The 15,979-nt window shown below is 42.6% G+C and overlaps 5 non-coding genes across 5 annotated transcripts; 1 reads left to right on the top strand and 4 right to left on the bottom strand.

Moving 5' to 3' along the window:
• Nucleotides 1-3,795: 3,795 nt before the first annotated feature.
• Nucleotides 3,796-3,868, bottom strand: trnar-ucg (transfer RNA arginine (anticodon UCG)). Its single transcript has one exon. It is a non-coding gene; the product is annotated as a tRNA-Arg (tRNA).
• A 5,085-nt stretch (nucleotides 3,869-8,953) lies between these two features.
• On the bottom strand, nucleotides 8,954-9,026 carry trnar-ccu (transfer RNA arginine (anticodon CCU)). The gene has a single exon. It is a non-coding gene; the product is annotated as a tRNA-Arg (tRNA).
• Nucleotides 9,027-12,714: 3,688 nt separating this feature from the next.
• Nucleotides 12,715-12,788, bottom strand: trnat-ggu (transfer RNA threonine (anticodon GGU)). The gene has a single exon. It is a non-coding gene; the product is annotated as a tRNA-Thr (tRNA).
• Nucleotides 12,789-13,964: 1,176 nt separating this feature from the next.
• On the bottom strand, nucleotides 13,965-14,036 carry trnag-ucc (transfer RNA glycine (anticodon UCC)). Its single transcript has one exon. It is a non-coding gene; the product is annotated as a tRNA-Gly (tRNA).
• Nucleotides 14,037-14,689: 653 nt separating this feature from the next.
• On the top strand, nucleotides 14,690-14,831 carry LOC148632617 (U4 spliceosomal RNA). Its single transcript, XR_015934238.1, has one exon. It is a non-coding gene; the product is annotated as a U4 spliceosomal RNA (small nuclear RNA).
• The last annotated feature ends 1,148 nt before the right edge of the window (nucleotides 14,832-15,979 follow it).

The raw sequence follows: 15,979 nt of genomic DNA, 5'->3' as shown, positions 1-15,979 counted from the left end.
AACATACCTACTTTCCATAGCCCCGCCCCTTATGCAAAACCAACATCCCTCCCCTGTTCTCTCTCTCCCCTGGCGGTTGTAATTGTTTTTATTTTCAAATAAATTTTAGCAAAGTCATGTATTTTAAAAATCTTAAGATTTTTCTATATATGTCTTTATTTAGTGGTTTCATTAGTGACAAAGGCTAAACTTTCTTGGAAAAATGTCTTTTATGTAAACTATGTTTGCTATTAATTCATTCAGGGCTAAAATATGTTCATTGTCTTCTAATGAAAGAAGGGTTCCTTTCGCCGTAGTCGGGAGCCTAGCCTTTAACTAGTAAGTACTGTATTTACTGGGTTTTTGAGGGGGGGTGTCTTTCGCTAGAAATCTCGCCTCCTACTAAATACTAAATACCCGTGAAACCGGTTCAATTCGTCACAGCCAGCACTCCTGCAGAGAGTTGGGTTGTACTTGCAGTGTATACAGTACACGCGTTATGCTCTTCGTTAATGTCTGTGAAGTTTTATTTAATCTCTGAGCCATACTGATTCTTCTGGAAGCCAGTTTCCGCCAGGGAGTAAAAAAAAAAACACACTATGGTATTCTCTCCAATGCAGTGCAGTTAAAAACATACCTCTGATGGTGCTCCTAAATGAATATCGTTTATGACCATCAGAAGCTTTATGCTCCTTTTCTTTTTTCCAGTGGATTGAACAGGGAGAGGCATTTCATGATGTACTTTTCACTGATGAAACAACAGTGGCTCTGGAACAGTTTTCAACCAAGTCATTTTATAAAAAGGGGAGATATGTACACGTTACTGAAGCTAAAAGTTTAGCCTTTGTCGCTAATGTAAACACTAAATAAAGATATATAGAAATCCCTACGTTACAGACTGTATATGGCTGGTATTGGTAGTTTAAAGAAAAAATACACACCAGTATTCCACTTTCTCCCTAAACATTTTTAGGATCAGAGTCTTACATGTGGTTATTTCGAAAACGTTTGTACGTGCTCCTTCTTACCATGTTACTGTTTACCGTTACTGACCATATTAAGTTTAAGTGCCTGTGGGCACTTTTCCTGTCCGTGGGGGGTGGACCGTCTTTCATTAGAAGGTTAGTCTGTTCTACTCTGAGAATGTAGGGGGGTGGGAAGTGCCCGCGGTCATTTAATTAGTATTAAAATCTTAGTTATCTTTCTAGTTCACAGGTTTGCATGCATAATTTAATTTTGAAAGCCACTGAGACATCAGGTACTACTGTTGTATTTATGAAAAAGAAACAAAACAAAAAAAATACTAACAACTGTGCCATCCTACTCCTTAGTTAATACATTTTATTATTCATAAACAGTTAACATTGTTAGCAAAATATTTTGAATTATATTTAACCCTATTTTTTCTTTAGTTTTGTATTTAACTTATTATATGATAGTCAGACTTAATGTATATTTGAACAATGAAAATATATTTTTACAAGATTTTACATTAAGCACTTAAAATTAATATGGTTAATAATAGTAAACTGTAACATGCTGTAACAAGATCGGTTAAACTGCTAAGAAAATCCTTTCAGAGAAAATGTTTCAGGTGTGAAGAACAAACCTGTTCCCACACACCCTGCCCCCACTACCATTAGAATATACACAAACATTTTAGCGTTTCATTCTGAGCAGAAGACCCTCACACCTGAAGAGTGCTGGCTGTGACGAATTAAACCGGTTTTACAGGTTTCAATCACAGATTGGGACTCAGTAAAGTAACACACAGCGCCACTGGATTTGATAATACTGTACCTAACCAAAATCCGCAATATGGAAACAGAACCTGTGTAATTGTTGATAGATGATGTACTCGTAACATTTTTTCAAGACGAACTACAACATTTAAAAAATGACTTGTATGTACTTGATATCTCTAATCAATCCACGGGTTCCAGCACAAAACGAAACTAAAACGCATACCGTTTCGCGCTTCTTATTAGTTGCTCAAAAGTAATTTGACCGTATGAAATGCATAATATAAACCTAGAAACATATACGTGAGCAGTACTTAAGCACTGTAGTATCGGTGTTAAGACATACCTCTCAAATACTGTAAATCAAGTTAAAAATATCTCAAGACCGATTCTGGTCGTAATGAAACCATGTTTCGTGTATGTTTTCTTTTTCATCTTGAAATAACTCATTTCTAAATACCTTTTTCACTGTTAACATCTTGTAGCAACTTTGCGACAAAATATACACTCTGACAGTTCATCCTGCTACCAACATTAAATAAAACAAATCTTAAGATCTCTATATTTATGTCTTTATTTAGTGGTTTCATTCGAAGCTTACAATGTTTAGGGAGAAATGGAATACTGGTGTGTATTTTTTTCTTTAAAGTACCGAGACCAGCCATATACTGTATGTTTATGTTAAGATTTCCCTTCAGTGGTAAAATTAGATATGAATATTCAATACTTAAACGGGCACAGTTAAGACATTAAATATAGATATACATATTGTATACAGTACAGTTTGCATACGGTAATATGTTTATGTTACGCGATTAAAAAATAAATCAATAAAACTGAAAGGTCCAGCACCAGCTGGATTCGAACACACAACCTGCCAGTTGGTAGTCACGCAACTAGACCAGTAGGCTACAAGACAGCTCGCATAAGCAGGCAGGCGAAACAGCCCTCCTGCAGTACACGGATATAATCATACCGTTATTAAATTCTTGAGATACGCGATTCCATATTATATTCCCTTTAAATCAAATTCTAAAAGTATGCTTGTTGACTCCGGTATCACGTTAGTTAAAGACTTCGAAGCTTACAATGTTTAGGGAGAAATGGAATACTGGTGTGTATTTTTTTCTTTTCATGATAGGTGTCGCATTTTAAATCATTTTCGTAGTTAGAAATTATGAAACGCCCTGTTAAAAGCAAGGAAGTTTTTATGCCCGTTGAAGTAAAACAAAATGCCTGACAAAGTATGGCTTGGACAGATTCCAAGTGCTTGTACAAATGTGCTAAAGAAATTATACTTTGAGTATACAGCTTGTCCAAAGTCATCCATTATTAATACTATTAGTAATATCTTCAGTAAAGGCTTTGATGCATAAATATTTCTGATAAAGGTAGGTTGTGTACTTTTGTCCAACTGAGCAATCTTGCTTTCGTAAAATATACCAACATTTGAATGACTGATGATTAACATGCTGTAATATACAGTTCAAAATTAAAGGCTCGAATGCTGTATATGAGAGGTTAAGCTCCCCCTGGCGGTTTTACAAGGCGACGCCGGATAGCTAGTCACGTGACACACGTGATACCGCGTGATACCCTGGTGGGCGTGTCGCGGTATGCCGTGAAATACCTCACCCATTTTGAATGGCTGCATCTGTATTAGCAATAATGTCGTTCTTAAAAACTAACATGAAATTGTCAGGGACATTCAGCTATATACAAAGACGAGACAGACAAAGTAATAATTCTGTATTAACGTGGCCTACATATTGACGCAATGATCAAACTAACTGACATGTTCTGATTCAGATCCCCTGCAGTTCATGCCAATTAGAACAATAGCAATGCTGAGTCCTCCCCACCCTACCGAGCACAAATTCAGCTGCTCTCCAGTTCTGTTCTGCATGTTTTTTCATTGCAATTGAGCTCGGAGCTGGAGATGATCTCCATACAGTTCTGTGTTCACTAGCCCGCACTTGCGTGCTAATTTACGGGTTGTGGCAAATGCTTTTCTATAGTTCATATACATGACGGCAACCTGTTACCGAGGAACCTGAGAGGTTTAAAAGCCTCACGAGCCAGGCAGGACTCAAACCTACAATCTTCTGATCCGAAGTCAAACGCGTTATCCATTACGCCACTGGCCCATAGAACATGCGCTTGCACTCCACCACAGAGAGCTCTACACTGCTACTAGTAGTACACTTCCCCATCTAAATTTTCACAGCAAGAAACTTGTTTCCTACTATTTTTATCAGGTTTAAAATATCATCTCCTTAAAACAGAAAAAGTGTTGATGTGTCGTGCTGAAATTCCGATTGATTTTGAATTCAAAGAAAAAAGGTTTTCTTCCAAAACACCATGAAATTGTCACATCTTGCAGACAATAGGTGTATTCCATGTTGAAAAGAGAAGAAAGAAAACCATGGAGCCTTTTACAGATGTGAGGCTTCTTCAGGTGTGAGAAGACCTCACAGTCGAAATGCTGTGTTTCCGTTCTTCTCTTTTCAGCATGCAATAAACCTATTACTTGTTCCTTTGCAGCCGAGGCATGCTGACGTAGCTACCCAGCTGAACATCTTGCAGACTCTACAGTACTTCTCTCCTGTAGAAGTAAAGCAGGGCTTGCTGGGTGAGCTTTTGCTCCGGTAAATTAGGTCACGTGTCATGTTAAATCACAACATTTGCTGGTGCTAGCTTTCCCCATGAAAAGAGACATTTCCCTTACAGTACATGACATATCGTTTTTATTCTATCAATAAGTATAGAAATTAAACAAAAGAAAAAATGGTGTCGCCAAAGAATGCACAGCTCTGTCGCCTTGGGGAGGTGTCAAGGGCATTGAGCTCCTTGGACATGAAAAGTGCCCGATAAATGCCATTTCTCATCATTTCTCTTGGCGTCAGTTCTGCTATTAAATGGGACGGAGGCAACGGGCTCAGAGAGCAGGTTAAGTGCACACCGAACGCAGATGTGTCCAAGTGTCTGTAAAAGCGCGGTGCTCCGCTGGCGCTGTTCCCTAGTGGCTTAAAGTGCCTGCCTAGTAAGCAGGCGATCCTGGGTCTGAATACCAGCGGTGCCTCTCTCCGTGTCTTGTTGTGCCGAATGTCTCATTTCAGACAAACATGTACAGCTTGGTTCAGTTTAATGCAAGAATTCATTTCCTTTCTGGAATAACTTGTTTTTGAAGAAATCCATACAGCTTGTGAAAGATGAAATCCATTTCTTGGTTGTCAGTGGAAAAAGATTGCCGGCTGCAAGAAGCGCAAGTGATTGTTTTCTTTGACCATAAACCTGCAAATGTAGGGCGCACAAAAGACTGTCAGACTCTGTGGTGCTGAAAAGTTGGTGATTCAAGCCCCTCCAGTATGCGTGTCTCAGGTTTTCCAATGTAAACAACATCACCATCGCTAAAGAAGATGGTGCAGAAGGCTCCACAGCCGAAACGTTGTGCTTCTTTTCTTCTCTTTTCAGCATGGAGTAAACCTTTGCTTTATCCTTTGCAGCCTAAGCATGCTGACGCAGCTACCTTTCTCTTAACACGCCTCAATCATTATTCACCAAAACGATCAGCAGAATAAGTCACCTTTGTGGTGATGTCACTCCTCTGCTTCACAAATGTCCTTAGTGACGGGCCATTTCTTTCTGCCATTTTTCCGGAGTGGTTATTGATTGCTCCATCATTTCCCTCTTACTTTCCATCACTAGATTGAAAAAAAAAAACAGAAACAGGCTGACAGGACGACAATCAAATTGCAAAAACTCATCAAAGCACTCGATAGAGTATTTGAATCCACAAGTAGCTACGAGCAACTTTGTCCTGGCTTGCATGAAAGTCGGAAAATGTCAAAAAGAAAAAGATGGTGGCTTTTTCATATTCGTTCTTTTATTTTTAGTTCGTCGCTTCTTCTGTCCATTGTCCTCCTGCCTGGCTCTTGACCTGTTACTGTTTGAACGCACACAGTAGACTTTCATGCAGGGGATTTGTCCTGAGCCTCTGTGAAAGACCCACCCACCCCCATAAATAACTGCTCTAGAAACACATGAATGCAAAACTAAACCACAGCTTAAAGAGGAGCTTGTCATGACCGCCAGGCAGTTAAGACCAACTCTTAAGCAATCTAAACAGCACCAGCAGCGGGTGATTATTAACAAACGCCGCCGCACGAGTTAACCCACCTGCACACACTCCACCGTGCGGTACGCAGTGCTATTTTTACCATCTTTACCTGCTTCCCGCTGGTATTGAGTCTACTCCTTGAGAGCTCTACCTGGCGTTTTTTCCATTACCTCGTTTATTCTGGATATTGGACTCCCCTTCTGCCTTTTCGACTTTGGACCTCGCCTCTCACCTCGGACTGTTTGCCACCAGTGTTCTCCCTGGATTACGACTTACCTTACGCCTCTTGACCACGAAACAAAGCAAAGCAGAGCAAAACAAAATGAACAAACGAAAACCCTCACGTCCCGCACTTGCATATAACGCCGTTACGTGCCCAAGCGGTAATGTACGTCATCCTAGCACTGCACCCCGGGGCGTACGGTATATGGGAACGAGCACACGCCATGAATCGTCTCAAATCACTCCCTACAGCTGTAAGGCACCTTGAAGCATGCACCCCCAACATTCTTCTTTGCGCATCTGTGAAAGGTAAACTCTTGAGCAAACTCTGAACCAGCTCTAAGGAAACTAATCCGATTAGACGTTACTTTGACTCATCCTTTAAGGGACCCTTGTTAATTTGAGAAATCAATGATTTCGAATGAATTCTGTATGCGTTAAAAGACAGCTATACACAGATAACATGCAGGACACTTCTCATGATGTTTCCCGAGACGAAACACAGTGCGTTTTTCCAAGCCATCTGACAAAGCCCGCCCACTGAAAACTTCAGCAAATCGTGTAAAGACGTTCAACTTTGTAACTACTGCACGCACAGGAAGCAGAATAAATTCCTCTTTTCAAACTGTCAAAGGTTTGCTTTGCGAACACTGCAGGACATCGCACAATCTCTTTTGAACGGGGACAAACGATTTCTTATGGGGCACAGTAAGTACAGACGTTTAAAAAGCTCCACTCATGCCGACGATGCAGCATGAAGAAGCGCAACCTAACGTTTGCATTCCTAGCAAATTCCTTTTATTTTTTGATAAATAAAGACAGTCTTGTTTAACAAACAACACACACAACATTTTACATTGTCAATTCAATTCAAATCAATGTATTTCTATATAGCGCCTTTCACAACAAGGTTGTCCCAAGGCACTTAACAATGCAAGTTGTTAAGAGCCTTGTGTCTAATATGCCGCCTAGGTAACGTGCTGTCTCTTTGAGGCAAATGTTTAAATCCTCTGAGTTAAGTGCTGAAGTTATAGTAGTCCTATCAGTATTGTTGCCTCCGATCAACAGATCCTCATTTTTCTCAGAGTTGAGTAACAAAAAGTTTTCACACATCCAAGTATTTCCTTCCTTAATGCATTGAACTAAACTGATAATAGAAGAGTTGTCGTTTGGTGTAAACAAAATGTTTATTTGAGTGTCATCAGCATATGAATGAAAGTTCATATTATTTTTTCATATTCTCCTACCTAGCAGCAGCATGTAGAGAGAGAGAGCAATATTGGTCCCAGCACTGATCTTCTGGTACCCCAAATTGAACTGGTGACATTGATGAAGCAGTACAATTATTAGATATTTGAACATAATGAAAACGATGAGTAAAATGTGATGTAAACCACTGAAGGACGGTTCCAGATAAGCCAACCTCAAACTCAAGCCTGTGTAACAAAACAGAGAGGTCAACCGTGTCAAAGGCAGCTCTAAGATCTAGAAGCACAAGCACTGTTTCATTCCCCGCATCAGTAGCTAAGAGAATATCATTTACGACTCTTGTTAATGCAGTTTCAGAAACCAGACTGAAATTTCTCAAGTATATTATTTGAATCCAGATACGATTGACGTTGGGCAACAACTATTCTCCCAAGACTTTTAGATTGAAATGGGACCTTTGAGACAGGCCTGTAGTTGTTAAGAACTTGTGGATCCAAATTTGACTTCTTAAGGAGCGGTCTAACAACCGCTACCTTAAATTGATCAGGTACAACGCCTGACGCAAGCGATGCATTCATCATACTAATTATAGGTCCTGCCAGTCCTTCGAGGGAATCTTTGACTAGCTGAGTGGGGATGGGATCTAGCGAACAGGTGGTTGACTTTGTCTTACGTCTGTGTTCATGAGTCCACCATAAGAAGAAATCTGAACAGGAGTGGTGATCATGCGAGGTCACCATGGAGGAAACCACTGCTCTCCCCCCAAAAAAAACCACCAATGCCCCTCTCAAGTTTGCTAAAGACCACATGGATGTTCCACAGCAACTCCTGGAACAATGTTCTGTGGACAGACGTGACAAAAGTTGAACTTGTTGGTAAATGTGCACAGCGTTATGTTTGGAGATAACAAAACACTGCATACCAACTCCAAAACCTCATCCCACCTGGGAAGCATGGCGGAGGCTGTACGGCTTGCAATCATCGAGGGACCGATGAATTCCAAGATGTATCAGGAAATTCTACAGCAGAATGTCAGGGTGTCTGCCTGTGATCTAAAACTCGAAAGACGCTGGGTCATGCAGCATGACAAAAACAAAGGAGTACATCAACAACAGAGTGGCTGAAACAGAAGAAATTCCGTATTTTGGGATGGCCAAGTAAGAGTCCTGACCCCAATCCCATTGAAGTGCTGTGGCGTGATCTGAAGCAGGCCGTTCAGCGCAAGACATCCCAAAAATATACATGAACTGAAATAGTTTTGCATAGAGGAATAGGCCAAAATACCTCCTAACCGCTGCTCAGGTCTGACCAGCCGCTACAGAAAGTGGGGGTTGAGGTTTTTGTCATAAAGGAGCTCCTTAATATAAGGGTTCACATACTTTTTCCATCAATGACCTTGATTGTTTAAACCATTTGGTCAATAAAGAAACAGCAATGTCAAATGTTCGGCGTGTGTTGTTTGTTAAATCAGACTCTCTTTATTGATTATTATGACTTAGATAAAGATAAGATCACATGTTAGGAGCCATTCATGCAGAAATCCACATCATTCCGAAGGGCTGTTTACAAAAGTTTTTCTCCCAACTGTATGTGAGAGAAAAGCAGAGACGCTCACTGAGTAAGGTGGGGTTGCAGCTTTGCAAATCACAAGGACATTTGTATGCTCAAAATGGGACAGGAGCACCCCAGATGGGACACGAACCCACAATCCCTGGCTTAGGAGGCCAGTGCCTTATCCATTAGGCCACTGGGGCACACCAGGTCAATCATGCTGATGAAGAGCCAGTTTTTTTTTTCCTTTGCTTTTTCAAAGGGATCCCCAAAATTAGGAAAGTTAGGCAGCAGAAGGTTTACTGTGACCTGAGAAGGACCGGCATCCAATCACGGTGGTACACACACACACGCTCTCACTCATCTGAGCTACACGGCTACCAAGATGATCTCAGGTGCGCCGAGCTGGTACGGAACATATTGAACTGATCAACGGCGAATTGTCTCTCAGACAGGCTTTTCACCTCTGAGCTCCCTGACTGACAGTGATCAGCTAGGTAGTGAAACAGTCAGCTGCTTCTAAGCCTTAAACAGCTGCATCTCGGCGCTTCCACAGACAGATGATTTGAAAGCCAAACATCGCCCATTGGGAACACCTTACTATCACTAGTTTAAGAGACTCTTAAGGTCTTGCAGAGGTGCCTGTCTAATAGCATGCGCTTTGCAAGCTATAGGTGTTTAGGCTGAGGCAGAATGCCTGTTAACAAAATGTTTTTCTAAAGGGGCCTCGCACTCTTTTCCAAGCAATGGTCACCATCCCCACTGAGTGTCACAATGTAGTCATGTCCTAGGACAGCACCTGTTAGTCTCCATTTGTCTGCCACCAACACTTTAGGTTACGGGGTCACAACCGCACCCCGGAGACCAGAGGAGCCGTTGGCGTTCTGGCGGCGCAGATTGGGCTGAAGGTGGGGCGCTTGAATCTCGCTGTTGGAGGCTGTCTGAAACTGACCCAAGCCTTTCCCTTGAATTAAATGTAAATAAGAAATGAACCCCAGATGCACATGGAATCAATCACGTGTTTCCTTTGAGCCGTTTCAGAGACTGCTCCAGAGTTTACCTTGCACAGATGCGCAAAGATTAATGATGGGGGTGCACGCTTCCAGGCGTCTAACAACTGTAGGGACTGATTAAAGACAATTCGTAGCTTGTGCTCATTTCCCTCTATTCCCCGTGTTGCAGTGGTAGGATGACGTAAATTCCTGCTTCGACACGTAACGGCATTATAATCAAGTGCAGGAGCTGAGGGCTTTAGTTTTGTTTCGTTTTCCATGGCGTTCGTAAGCGCGCAAATCAAAGGCAATTCCTGCGTCTAACACGAATGTAAATGCTTTTGAAAGTGCAGTGTGGTGCAGCTTGTAAAATCCTTGTCCACATTTTTGGTTTGTTGATGTTTTTTCTATCTGCCAAAGTTGCATTTTGACATCCGGACTGGGGGACTTTATCATTTGAACGTGAAGCCAGCCTTAAACCCTCTGAGGCGTGTCTGTCTGCCGGCACGAATCTTGTGAAAGGTATTTTTTTTTAACGGAGAGCAACTTTAAAAAGGTTTCCGCAGCCACCTCGCAGTCCGTGTTTGATTATAGGAGGAATGCGGCGGCGGCGGCGAGCTCGCATTTGTCGTGCTCGACTGGTTAAGGCGATGGGCTCGAAATGCGTTGGGGCTTCCCCGCGCAGGTTCGAAACCTGCCGACTCCGGCGTCTGCCGCACGTCGCCTTGTGCCTGCGCGACAGAGGCGAAGTGCCGCTTCTCCTTTCCTGGTACTATAACAACGCGAAATCGCTTGGACCCGCTGCCATGGAAATCAATTCTTCAGATAACCACACATTTTGCGTTCGCACCTCTGGTGCTCTACTTATGCCTTTGAAAACCTAATGAATAAAGCTGAAAGAACCGACACGATATGTAGGTGCTGGTAAAGCACGCAGTAAAGAACTGTTAACAGCAAGGGTTTCAGTGGGTTAACTGAGGAGAAGGCGTGATCGCTAATTGTTGACTTTTTATTTGGTGTTAGAAACACTCTTACTGTGCATGACGTGCAACAAATGTAGCCACAGAAATTGCATCACGCTTTCATGTATGCTATTGCAGACACCAACGTTGCCTAGATAGAAAACCGAAATAGCCATGGGTTTGCTTGCTGGTCTGAAGGATCTCTCTTCGAATCTCTATCATTTGTCAATGGAAGTAAAAGGCGCTGCAATCTTATACGTTCAGAATCAAACCCGCAGCTGTTGTTCGACTTTATTTCTTGACTAATTACAACTGAGTGTCGCATGAGCAGTTACATAAACTTGTCTGGTATATTTGAACACAAATGCCGTTCTTCAATTAAAACTAACAGTACATTGTCAGTGACATTCAGTTCTATACAAACAAGAGACAGACAAGAGAATATTTCTACCGTTCATGTGGACTACGTGTTGACTTACTGATCGGAATAATTGAAAAGTTCGGGCTCATAGCCGATGCAGTGCGTGCTAATTAGAACAGCAACGCTGAGCTCTCAGCACCGTACTGAGCCCAGGTGTTTTTCTAAAGCTGTCAGGTGCAGTTCATTTACATGAAGGAAATCTCTTACTGGGTACGATTACAATGCAGTAAGTAGCACAGACTACTTAGGGAGTAGCCCGATGCGTTTAAAAAAGAATCGAGCCAGGCAGGAGTCGAACCTGCAATCGCCAGATCCGTAGACAGACGCGTTATCCATTGCGCCACTGGCCCTGGTGTGACATTGCAGGACTGTAACCCAGTGAGATCAGCACTGCAACTAATAAAATATTACCCCCGGTCCATTCTTTTCCAAAAGTGAGAAACACCTGTTTTCTACATGTTGTCTGTTTTAAAACCATATCTCTTTAAACCAAACCAAGAGTTTGTCTTTTGCACTGATATTCTGATTCATTTCGATTTCAAAGAAAAAAAAAACATTATCTTCCAAAGCATCATAAAATTGTCCCTTCTTCCAGACTCTACTTCTCTCTTGTAGTAGTACAGCAGACCTTTCCAGGTGAGCAGATCACATAGTCCGAAATGAGCTTCCTCCATCAAGCAAAGTACCTGAACATGACTCTGTCTTCATAAATGCGCCCCTGTAATAAAGAAATTAAATCCGAAATCAAGAGGGCAGTTGCCTACTGAAGTTCAAGAAGTCATCAATTTTAACCTAGCAACACATTAAAGGCTGCATCTATACAAGTACGATTCTAGAAATGCTCACCAGATTACGTTTTAAGAAGGAACTGCGCCTCAGGTTCCGCCGAGATCTTAACTCGGATGGCAGGATTCAGAGTCCGGAGTGCGGACTGATGGCGCACGGAGGGTCCATATACTGTGGATCCCTCAGTGATCTTCTGCGTATTCAAACCGCCAGCGTGTGACTCCCCTGTCCCCGTGACCTCATTGCTCTGCTCTCGCCTCCGTGCAGCCGAGCCCAACTCATGGTAAAGTGGAAAAAAATATGCCCTCAACGTGGGATTTACTCTGGATCGAGGATAGATGTCACCTTTTTATCGTTGAACAGGATGTATGTGATGTGGCGACTAGGTTCAATTTTGTATCCTCTTTAAAAGATTAAGGACTGGGGTGAGCGTGATTTACCACCCTTTCAGCTAAGAACCCGACGTGCGGACCTTTTAAGGTGCATAGACTCGGTTGTTTAACTCGTCTCCGTTAGCAGGGTTAAGGTTAAAGAAAAAAAACATTGCTGACTTCTTTTTTTTTTTGCCAGCCGCCAGCGCTGATTAGCAAGGTTTGTATTTCATGTTTTGCAAGTTGCATCCATTTTAAGAAAAACAAGTTGCGTTAAAGACAGGAAATGAATACTTGCAAGTCTAGCCGTAGGCGGTTGTCTGTAAGGACCAGTTCTGTTTGAGAAGACAGAACAAAGAAGGCACCGCTGGGATTTGAACCCAGGATCTCCTATTTACCAGGCAGGCGCTTTAACCAACTAAGCCCCAGTGCCCAAGGAGCATTATCCTTTTGCAGCCACTTGGACACACCACTCAGACACATCTGCATTCGGTGTGTGCTCCGCCTGCTCGCTGAGCAAGTTGCCATCTTTACATACAATAGCAACATCAACACCAGGAGAAAAGGTGACAAATGGCTTTTATCTGGAACTTTTGATGTCCAAGGAGCTCAATTTGCTTTCTGTGTACAACAGGACCACTGAACTCCACACTGGCCACTGAACCACAGCAGTGGCTTGCTGGCTTGACATCTCCTAAGGAAAATGTTGAAATCGCATGTGGAACAGGAAAATGACCCTCGAGTACGAGGGAAAAAAAAGAAAAAGATCATCTGGAGCGCGCCAAACCATGTCCGGACAGCCCAGTTTCACTGACAAGGTGGCTGAGTGGTTAAGGCGATGGACTGCTAATCCATTGTGCTCTGCAGACATGGGTTCGAGTCCCATTCTCATCGCTCTCCATGTCTGACACGTGTGCCTGTTTGACGTTGGCACTCCTGTTGTTTGCTCTGGTGCTAGAGCCGTACATTTTCTAGCGGTGGCTGAACATGGTATAGTGGGCCAACGTTGGTATCGAGCAGTGACAGTAACAGTACATACTGCGCCCCATAAGAAATCGTTTGTCCCTGTTCAAAAGAGATTGTGCGATGTCCTGCGGCGTTCGGAAAGCAAACCTTTGACAGTTTGAAAAGAGGAATTTATTCTGCTTCCCGTGCCTGCAGTAGTTACAAAGTTGAACGTCTTTACACGATCTGCTGCAGTTTTCAGTGGGTGGGCTTTGTCAAATGGCTTGAAAAAACGCACTGTGTTTCGGCTCGGGAAACATCATTCATGAGCAGTGTCCTGCATGTTTTCTGTGTATAGCTGTCTTTTAACGCATACAGAATTCATTCGAAATCATTGATTTCTCCAATTAACAAGGGTCCCTTTTTGAACCTGCCAGAAGCATTCTTTCAATGTAACAGATTTACTCCGGGGAAAGGCAGCATGACATTGAGAGTAGCTCAAGCTTTCAGCACCCGTATCGGACTGCGTGTATGCAGACACCGCTCAGAATCCCCTGTAAGATTCTCCTTCAATTCCGTTTTGCAGTGCTTTAGCTCTTTCAAAAGGCTTCGCTTTGCTAGTCACAGTCCAAGGCTCATGACAGCATTTGAAACCAATCCCCACTGCGTTGGCCAGGAATTGAACCCTGGTCAACTGCTTGGAAGGCAGCTATGCTCACCACTATACCACCAACGCATGCCCACAGGCAGCAGGGCACCACCAGAGAATGCTCACGATTTCGGAAGCTGTCTCCGGGACGTGCTGATTCCACACATCCTGAATAAATCATGATATTGTTAGTTGCTGTAGCTAGACGTTCAAATGAGTTTCATGGCCAGATGGACTGTTTCCTCCAGCGGTATAGTATTGCAGTGAGACAGCACGATGCCTGCAAGACTATGTCACGCTAAACGCCACAGATTAAATGTGTTTGTCCGTTCGTGTCAGTCGTCCTGCAGCCACGGGAAGTGGGACACAAACATGCTGCAATGCTTTCAAGACGTTAGGATTTGTTTGTGTAACATCCGAGAAGAGTACTTGTGGCTTGAATGTGAACTGTACGTGCCCGCCCCCTTTCCTCTGTAGTGTATGAGTTCCTCCCGGCATGCCCTTCGTCATTGTTCTGTCATCTTGTATTTAAAGGGTTGTATTTCTGCTGCTGAAAATAAGCAACGGTTTTCTCACAACGCCCTTTGTTCCCAACGGAGCCCTTGTCTGTCATGAAATTCTTCAAAACCTCAAGCTAGAAGAAGAAGAAGACGACAAATATGAAGCGTTACCGCAACGACATGCCATGAGACGATCGATAACGATTTCTTTAGGATCCCCGCGGTTGCCTGGCAACCGTCAGCTTTGCGCAGTGGCAGTATCGTAGCCTGTGAGGTTTAGCCGAGGCGCGATTATTGCTAGTTGAAAACTTTTCCCAATACCCCGCTTCCGCCGGTTTGCAATACAATCGGCGAAAGCAATTTTTGACAGTCTCGTCAGAGACTGAGCAAGGTGTTTAAAGACAGATTTGGTCATGGTGACATCATGGTAGAAAGAAACGAGCTTGTTACGTCTCAACAGAAACGCTCTTTAGCTCTTTCAGCGTTATGCAGAGAACAGCGTCTGTCGAGATTACTTTTGTGTCAGCGCGAAACGCCGTGTGCTGTCAGTTTGATTTCATATTGCTCGTCGCGGCGCCCGGCTTTTGTCTGTCAAAGTTAGGTTGCGCTTCTTCATGCTGCATCGTCGGCATGAGTGGAGCTTTTTAAACGTCTGTACTTACTGTATATGGTATATATACAGTATATGGCTGGTCTCGGTACTTTAAAGAAAACATACACGAAAGATGGTTTCATTATGACCAGTTTCGGTCTTGAGATATTTTTAACTTGATTTACAGAAGCGCGAAACGGTATGCCCAGGGCGTTTTAGTTTTCGTTTTGTTTTAATGCAGTGCAGTGGATTGATTAGCGATATCAAGTACATACAAGTCATTTTTTAAATGTTGTAGTTCGTCTTGTAAAAATGTTACAAGTACATAATCTGTCAACAATTACACAGGTTCTGTTTCCATATTGCGAATTTTGGTTACGTAATATTATTTTCTAATTTCACGTTGTGAATATATGATTTGGGCAAACAGAGCCGCAAAGAAGTACATTATGGGTTGTTGTTTTTTTTTTTTGCAGTTTTATCTAGAACAAGCGATGCTTAAACCTTTGTCTGATTCTTGTGAAACTATCCACACGACAGTTACCTAGGAGTTGACTTCAGTGATGTTACTGATGGGATGTTTCTAAAAATCCATCCACTGTAAAACGTCTTCTCCACTTGTCCTGCATATGTATTCGCTAATGAAGCTGTGTGTTCTGAGCCTGGATCTCTACATTTCTGTATGAACCAGCTTAGAGGGCTAAAGACAGCTTGTGTTTAAATTGAGTGTAAGGTAATTTATGCTTCTAAACTCATGGTCAGCATTTATTATTGTACTGTGCTGTAAACTTCTTCTGTGCCTAATTACATTATTTTATAGCTTTATCAAATTTGTACATTGTCGATAATGTTTCTGTAGTTTTCAGCCCTCCGCATGCGACTGTCTGGTGGTGCTGTGTGTTAGGTTCCTGACTTCCATGTCACATGGTCTGTGATTG

This window comes from Lepisosteus platostomus, unplaced genomic scaffold, assembly GCF_059453375.1.
Source record: "Lepisosteus platostomus isolate fLepPlt1 unplaced genomic scaffold, fLepPlt1.hap1 Scaffold_60_H1, whole genome shotgun sequence".
Taxonomy (NCBI): domain Eukaryota; kingdom Metazoa; phylum Chordata; class Actinopteri; order Semionotiformes; family Lepisosteidae; genus Lepisosteus; species Lepisosteus platostomus.
This window is presented reverse-complemented; position numbering and strand designations above follow the sequence as displayed.